Source organism: Kryptolebias marmoratus, linkage group LG12 (genome assembly GCF_001649575.2).
Source record: "Kryptolebias marmoratus isolate JLee-2015 linkage group LG12, ASM164957v2, whole genome shotgun sequence".
NCBI lineage: Eukaryota > Metazoa > Chordata > Actinopteri > Cyprinodontiformes > Rivulidae > Kryptolebias > Kryptolebias marmoratus.
Genome location: NC_051441.1, coordinates 7348613 through 7357604, shown reverse-complemented (window position 1 = coordinate 7357604; position 8992 = coordinate 7348613). Strand labels below are relative to the sequence as shown.

The 8992-nt window shown below is 40.8% G+C and overlaps 1 protein-coding gene across 1 annotated transcript in view; it reads left to right on the top strand.

Annotated features, from left to right (window-relative positions):
• Positions 1 to 270: 270 nt before the first annotated feature.
• Positions 271 to 8992, top strand: part of kank2 (KN motif and ankyrin repeat domains 2) — a 20213-nt gene continuing 11491 nt past the window's right edge. The window contains exons 1-2 of the mRNA XM_017429387.3: positions 271 to 424; positions 8007 to 8090. The gene's annotated coding sequence lies outside the window, so the exon portion shown is untranslated. The remainder of the gene's footprint in view (positions 425 to 8006; positions 8091 to 8992) is intronic.

Here is an 8992-nt window from a genome sequence, read left to right as displayed (position 1 = left end):
TGCATACCCGCATTTCAGAAACGCACATTAGTATATCTGGAAAAACTACTGGAATGAACTCTTCATATTGTATCATTTGGTATAACTCAGGATAACTTTCTAACCTTTCATTTCAGATTGCAACAAACTGTTTTTTCTACATGTGTTTACATAAACCCTAATGATGAGTTGCATCAGCTCAACTTCGATCTTTACTTCAGACTTCTCTTGTAGTTCTGGACCGTGTGCGTTCAGTGGGTTCTGTTGACTGGCAGGGCTGCAGCCCCTGCTGTAGGAGGTCCGGTGTCCATTTCGGGGGCTGCTGGCCCTTTAAGAGCCGCGGGAGGAGGCTGGGGATGGGGTCCGGAGCATCTCGGCTGCGGTGTTTTTGTCTGTCAGTGAGCGCTCCTGGGCCGAGCGGGCTGGAAGGATTTCTGAAGGGCAGGTAAGAGCCGAGGAGGACGAGCTGCGTCTCCTGTCTTTGTTAATGGAAAACAGCGCGGCCGGTGAGCGTGTTGTGAGGCGCGTCGACCGAAGCGCCTTTTGACGGGACTTTCTTTTGTAACGCGTCGGCTCTGCCCAGTGATTCCGCCGGTTATTTCTCCCGAACTATCTGTCCCCCAGAAACCCTAAAAGCACCCTTGATTGCAACCAAACCTTTGTAGATGCGTTCAGTGTTCGAACCGGGCGGGTTTGAGTGGTTTCTCCGGCTCCAGGAATGCGTCCCGGAGTGTTTTGGTCGCCGCTGCTCCGGTGCTTTTGTTCCGAGCATCACCGGAGGCGCCTGCAACAAACATGCCCTTCATTCTTCCTCTCTAATATTATTTCTACAACACCCAAAGTGCTCCTGTCGGACCAAAAAAGAGGAGTTTAACGATAGATGTAATTTATGGGTTTATTTCTCATTTTTTAAATCTTTGGAAATTTTCCACTCAGCAGCTTATTCCTGGTTATTTACGCAGAAAACTTGTGGAGAGGACTTCCTATCACAGCCTCAGACGATTTATCTGTTTATTTAAGCTGTTTCAAGCTTTGTGGCTAATTTCAGCAAAACTGTGGACTATTTTACACGAGTTTTACTCCAATTATTTCCCAGAAGAAGGAAAACAAAATAAAACATTTTGGATTTTTTTTTCTCCTTTGGAAGCTGCTCTGTTACCCAATGCACAAAATGTTGCAACATTTTTAATTTCATTAAAAGATGAAAAACTCAATTAAGCCTGAGAGGACTCTGGGGAGAGGGTGGGTCCGGACTTCTCATTACTTCCAGATGTTTTTCCTTTTTGCGCTTTTTGTCTCCAGATTTGCTGGTTTCAGAGGTAGGGGAGATGAGTTTCTGTAGTTCCGGTGAACTACACATCAGCTGCAGTTTGTTGTGGCAATACTTCCTCATAAACTTCTTTAAAGACTCTCATCAATTTCTTAAATCTAATAAATAAAGGCCTAGCATTCATTGAAGGAATGCGTATCGCCCGCTGCCTTTCATGTCAGAGTTTTAGAGTTTAAATTTGATCTTATTCTGACAAATGCTGGAGCTGGAGCCACGTTGAGAAAACCTGAAAGTAATATTTGCACAACTTCTGTAAGAGTCACTGAGTTATAGCCATTATTGTGAAAATTAAAGTCACTTAGCTGTGGTGGCCATCGTGAACTGGGTAGGTGTACATTCAATAATTACTTTCTGTGTTGAGTGGTTCATTAGATATTTTGCTAACAGACAGACTTGATTTCAATAGTTAATGGTAAAGCTTTAAACACAGATCTTGTGCAGTCCCTCAGAGTATAAGTTGGGTATCAGTCTCAGCTACTACCATGCCAAAAATTAGTTCAGCAGCTGACGGAGTTATACCTATTTGCTAAGATTACTTTGCTGTGGCAGCCATCTTGAACTGAGTTGACTAAAAAAGCTAGTTGTAAATGTCTATCCAGTGGTTACGTTCTGAAAGTCTCAATAAAATCCTGCAAAGATGTTTAGTTAACAGTACAGACAAACACAGAACCGTGACTGAAACATTTCCTGCAGGAGTTCTGGTTCGAGGCAGTTGTTGGAGATTAATAACAGCCCGTCTTTGTAGTTCATGATGTAGACTCTGTGCTACGTTGTCCAGATTTGTCAGAAAAGACGTAAGTTGTTGTTGTTATGGAGGACATGCAGACCATGGCAGGATGTGTGGGTGTAGCCATCAGCCTGTTACACTACATCACACAATACGCCACTGTCCTGCTGTTGTGTAATGACGTTCTGGATGTATTAAATCACCTAATAGGGAGTAGCTTATAGCAGCTGCATGGCACTCAGACTCAGCTTGTCACATGGAGCGAGTGCCCCACAGGCCTCATATTTCCGTTCACTTAAATCTGCATCTAAACACAAGTTAAAACAAGCATTTTACAGTATAACTCGTGAGGAAAGGCTTTAGTTGTAAGCAAATTAACCCATCTTCTCTACATTTTTGTGTAACTTAAGAGCTGGTGAGAATTACTGCATTAATAGTGAAAACTGACTTCTCTGTATGGCATTTTAAGAATCTTTGTTCAGATTTTGAGTGACTCTCAGCATGTTTTTTTGTATTTATTTTTTTGTCCAAGCCGGAATGTGATTGTCTCATTACAGGGTTTGGACCCAGGGGTGCTGTGGAGGAATGCAGAGCCATAAACCCCATTTGCACAGCAGACCACACGCTGGGCATTTAAATGGTTTAGTGAGACTAATGAAATTACACCCTGAACCTTCATAATATGGTCTGTCACACTGTCCTGGGTCCATTACAGATTAGCTTCTCTGAACAGTTTTATGAGACAACTTTATTAACTTTCCTGTTGAAACAACACACATCATCATTATTGTTTATCCTCTGTCACTATAAGGAAGCCTTTGGCATGTAAAATGTCACTAATTGGGCTTTTTAAGATTATACAATGACAGTCAAAATGTGTTTGTTTAGTTCATTTAGTGTTTAACCCATAAAAGCCTAAAACTACCAGCTTCTGAACAAACTTTGAAAGAAAGCATATCTGCTTTCCATGCCAGAGTTTCAGACTAAGATCATCTTATTTTGACAAATGATGTTTCATTAAACATTGCGATGTGTCTTTGTAAGGTATGTGTTGTGAATAACTCTCAGCTACTACCACTTTGAATTTTAGCTCAATATCTGCAAAACCGACTGAGTTATAGCCTTTTTCGTGTTGACTAATGTCCGTTAGTTCCTGTGGCAGCCATTTTGAATTGAACTGTGCAGCCAATGACTACTTTCTGCAAGTTTCATTCAAATCTGTTCACTGGTTTAGGAGATATTTAGCTAACAGACAAACAGGGCTGACGCCAGCAGTTAATGATAAAGTTTTAAGCAAAGATCTCTCACAATGTTCAGGGCTCGGAGTGTGTATTAGGGATGAAACTCTTCTCATGCCACACCAAAATTTAACTCAACATTTCTAAAAGGGGTTCAGTTAAAGCCATTTCTATGTTTCCAAAGGTCAGCTGGCTGTGACGGCCATCTTGAATTGGGTTGACTCCAAATATGAATCACCCAGTTTTTACTTTCTGCAAGTCTTATTAAAATTCCTGTAGTGGTTCATGAGATATTTTGGTAACAGACAGACATGGGGAAAAGCATTAAACTGTTTGCTTTTATTTTAATCTGCTAACTCCACATTGTTCTTTAAAAACGGCTTTAATAGAATTAGAATAATTTGTCTAAAAACATTCTTGTTGCTTCAGGCTTCACATGTTAATGAGTCGCATCAAGTCAGAATAAATTAAATCAACTACTTTCACTTTTTTTTTTCTTTCAAAGTTTACTGTTTTCAAAGCTTCCTAAATGAATTATTAATTTTGTCACTTAGGTATTCCTTTAAGCTGCAAGACAAGAAGTTTTAGTGCCTAAATTGGATTAGTTTATAAGCTTGGGATATCTCAGTATTGATGAAGTAAAGCTCTGCTGATGCAGAAATACAGTAAGTTAATACTCCCACTAAACACTGTCAACTAATGAAACTAGTGAGGTTTATAGTGAGCATATGGTTAAATCTGACTTTTGTAATCCTAAACAAGGAGCTGATTATCTTCTTGAATAATCTAAGTGATCTCTTTTAATACATTAAGGACTCAGATAAGACAGATGGGCTGCTCTGTTCAGTAAATGATTTAACATGTTTGTGTGTGTGTTTTCCTGCCCTCATTTGTTGCCTTTATACTCAAGTGTCTTCATTAATAAATCTTTTCAAATCAGGAAGTAACTGATGAGATCCTTGATAGGAAACCACTCAACAGCTTCACCGCTGCAGGAAGTTTACTTGTGCTCTGGAGTGCTGTCCACTCTGCACCACAACACACACTGATGTGATCTTTAAACCCAAACTTTGCTCCAACAGGCCTTTGGCTTCGTCTCACTGCCGTCTGAACTTTGTCATCCTCCTCTCTTATATTTTCCTCCAAACTCGCTGTGCTTCTCTGCTCTGCATCAGTCCTAATCCCCACCTCCACAACTGCTCAGGAATTTACTCCCAAATGCTTTTTTCTCTTTTTTTTTTTTTTTTTTTTTTCTTTTGGTGTGTATCTTTTTTCCGGTGCTGCTCCTTGCTGCTCAGCCCCACCCTTGCTCAGTTTCCTGTTGGAGGTCAGCACAATGACCAATAGCAGACTGGCGGGTATTTACTCTGCTCCTGTTCCAGGAGTAATGTGAGCCGACCAGCCCCTCCTTTTGGCTTGACTCATGCTACCGCCAGACTGCTGAGGCCCAGTTACGGTCTGCTCCTCCACACCATCACTCTTTAATGTGAAAAACAGAACTTTTTTTTCTTCAAGAGGGCAGACAGTCATGAACATCCCATTGGGTTATAATTTTACTGTCCTGAATTAGTCAGAAACCACATGTCCCTTTAGAATGCATTAAAACGGACAGTATTACCATGTTAATATGAGATCATCTGGCTTCAGAACAGTTGGCAGTGGCCCTTTACTGTATGTCAAGCAGTGACCTACTCCATTCTGTCATTTTAAGCTCAGTGGCAGCAGAGATTTGAGGAAAACAAAGAGATCTCTGAAACTGCATCACCTTTTGTGACCTTTTCTGTAACTTTTAAGTCTTCTGAATGTCTGTATTAAGGGTTTTCTTGTTGCCTGTTAGACTGAGAGGGAGGAAAAAAGGGTTAACGTGTGTTTTTTAGGTCAACAATGTGTTGCACATTGTGTGCTTTGTCTATCGTCAGTCTATTTCGGTGGTTTGGAATAAACAATTAGTGTGATCTGTGTGGAGCCTTTTAAGACTGTAAACTTTATTGACTCACTTGCCTGTTTTGTAATTAAAAATAAAAGTTTATGAAAGTAACATATTTAATGCTTTTGGAGAACAATGCATTTTAATCAGTTTTCTCTTTTTTTTGTTGTTGTAATCTATTTCTGAATTCTTGTGCACAACTCTGAACAAAAAATTCATTATTTACTGTTTTTTCATGCTTTCATGCCATTGTGTGATATACACATATACATAAAAACAAAATGAAAATCAGTAAATTGCATTTTTTTTGTCATTTTATCTACATACAAACAACTAATTTCAGTAAATTGCATTTCACAGCAAAACTGTTTCTAACTCTGAATTAATTTTTTCACTTCTCGCTGTTTCCATCTGTCCCTTCATGTCCAGGTGACAGTTTATCAGTTTTAGGGTGTGGTACCTCTCATTGCATTTTACAGCAATGACATCTGGTTGTTTTAGTCAAGATTATACTAAGATATATTTTCCCCAACTATATTTAAAATCTCTGTTAAGGGCCAACCTTCAGTATTTTAAATTCCAGTTTTATTCCTATTTATTCCCATAAACTCCTGGTGATTTCCATTAATGTCCATGGAATGTTTCCAACTTTGAAATTCTCATACTTTTGGAAGTTTAGTGAAGAATGGCACAGCTCATCACTGACCCAGCCACTGGCTCAGACTTTTTGACCCAATATTTGGTCAAAGCAATCCAACCCATGACCCAACAGCTTTAACCCAGCAGTTTTTAGTCTGTAGCAGCAGATTTAATTTAGTCTCAGCTGCAGGATTTGCTGGAATCCAAATTTCAGAGCTGAAATGTTCTTTTCATTTGAGAAGTTTCCATCTAAAAGCCTCAGCAGCATTTCTTCTTTCTTTCCCCTCTTTTTTTCATTAAGTTTTGCCCCTTTTTCCTTCACATTCCCATACGTTCTCTCCCACCTTCCCTCACATGTTGCTCTGTTTAGCTTCCCCCCCTTCTCCTCTCCTGCTCCCTTTTTTCTCCTCTCATTTGTGCTTTCCTCCTTGTTACTCTTTCTCCTGGGCTGGGAGGAAGTGACTGGTTTATTTTTGTGTCCTTGGGGAACACAGAGATGAAAATCCCTTTCCTGTAACCCTTTCTTCAGCAGATCTCAAACCGTTATCTCTGTTTAGCAACAAAACTGAACTTGATGATGGTACATAAACTGATCTGAGACCCTTTGACCATTTGAAAAATGTGCTTTTTTCTCAGCAGGCAGTGTCTGATGTTTTTTCTAGATAAATTAAAAGCAGCTAAATCACTTGCCATTGGTATATTTTGTGCCCCTAACTGAATAAATCAACCTAATAAGTACAGCTGTGTTTGTTGATCTGTGGGAGTCTTCAGGCCTCAGACAGCGTTGACGTGTTGGGGGATCTGTGTGTTTTCATGTGTGGTGTAGGAGGCGATGGGAGTTTGGTTAGGCTCCTCTGTATCATTTTTCTTGCACAAGTATTTGGTATCTGTGCCAGCAAAAGGTTTATAAAGTGAATTATCTGCAGAAACTAGTTTGTTTTATTTCATCCTGTAGTTTGAGGATAATTTTTCTTTTTCTATTTATGGAATTTATAGGTTTCTGTTCAGTTTGGGATGCAGTTGTGATGAGTTTTCTTCAGCATATTTCCAAAACAGAGCCACAAATAACCCGTTTGGACAGTTATGGAGCCCCGGTTCATCTTGACAGCGGTTCAAATTCGGCCTGCTTCATTTCCACTTTCTTTCAGTGTGCGGGTTCACAACAGCACTTCATCAAATGTTTGTTTGTTTTGAGGCAGATCTCTTTGCCACACACTTGTACATTTTGTGTTTCTCTCAGCCTCTCTGTCTCTGAGATGCCCCTCCTTGCTTTCTATTAGAACCAGCTGTGGAGCTGGGGCCTGAATGAATGACTCTTTGTCGAAAAGATCTTTTTCTCCCACTGCCCCCCTCCACCCTCTATGGCACTGGCTGACAACACTGTTAAACAGAACAACAACAGGTCCTATTATGATATTATGCAAAGGTCACACATGACTGAGAAGATTTCAGACAAAAACTGTCGACCACGCTTTTGCACGGCAGCCTGAGTCTGAGTCGCTAAAACCAAAGTCTGAGAATCAGCAGATGCTGTCACCCAGCTTATCCACTGAACAGCAGTTCACGGAGGCAATGCATTAAAACAGTCGTGAAATCAGGCTCGCCTGCATAGGTGATTTCTGTTCCCACCGAACTGGAGGGCGTGTTTCTGTGCCATGGGATTTGGGAGCGTTAGTCACAAGAAAACAGCATGCGTTGCCCAATCACATGAGAGGGCAACTCCCGCTCCTAGCCTTGAATTGATTAGAGCGTCCTGAGCTGGAGGGAGGAACAGGGTGTGAAGGGAAGAGTTTCAGAAAGCTGGGAGAGGCGAACGTAAACATGGATCATCCATGAGGTCGAGTGAGTGGCATCTCATAAGGGTATATTCTTCACATCCGGCTCATCGGTCGAAACCACTGGAATGTTTTGGAATGTTTTTTCTGGCTTTGCAACCTGTGTTTAAAGTCTCATGGGGGCCACTATTTTGTAACCTGTCTGTTTTTATCATGTCTGTTTTTATCTCTGTGTCAACAGCGCCAAACACCTTTAATGGGGTTTAATGTATGTGTCCTGATGACTAAGTCCAGATAGTGCCCTTATTTTAATTTTCCTAGCCTTTAAGCTGCTACAACATAAGCAGTGACAGCCAAAGTTCAAGTTTCCTTTGTTCATGCTCCCCTACAGGTGCTGACTGTAAAAGGGCAAGAAAAAGAAAGAAGAGCAAGGAGCCTGGGAGGAGACAGCCCATCCTCACAGCGCAAGCAGCTGGTATGAAGCAGAAATTAAATCCTTCTTTTCCTAAGTCACAAACCATTCCCAAGCTGGAGCAAAGTAGACTTCACCAAAACCAGAAAGACAGCGGAAAAATCATAAAGATCTTTCCTTGTAATTGGAAAATGTGATTTTTATCACCTGTGGACAAAAGCCCAGAGGTGGGCAATAATGCATTTGCTAATGTCTGTGAGGGTTACAAAAATATCTCATGAGCCACTGAAGAAATTTTAATGAAACTTGCAGAAACGCGACATCTTGTAACACTATGAAGTTACACAGAATGTTATTTTCAAGGTTTGAGCAAAATTACTACAACGTCATCATTTCTCAACAAGATGATCTAAAACTCTGACATGAAGGGTGGCAGGCGATACGCATTCCTTCAAGGAATGCTAGGCCTTTAATTACTTTTTAGGAACGTTCAACTTTAATCCTCTGTAATGGCAATAATCATAAGGCGAGCCAGCGAATGGAAGCAGTGAGTCTGATAAACTTAGGAGAACCGGGTTCAAAATACATCCCGGCATTTGAAATGACTCCCGGGGGTGGTCTCAAGCCTCTGACACACCAAAGAGACATGAATGTTTATACATGCCGCAAATCAAAGCCAGTTTTCAAACCTCCAGATGCAGTGCATGAGTTTGGTTATGAATAAAAATAAAATGGAAACGATTTGCATAATAAAATGACAAAACCACTGCATGATGTGATTAGTTGTGCGACATCCCACAGGACATACCATAGACATGTAATTTGCAATGGATGACCTGCATCTTTCCCCCTTGAGGGCCAGCTTAATCTTAATAGCAGGGAATGGAGGGAGTTGACCAGGCGGTGCTAGCTTCCTTTAGTTTGGTTTGGTATGAAGCTGTGGAAGGTGTGTGTGTGTGGGGGGG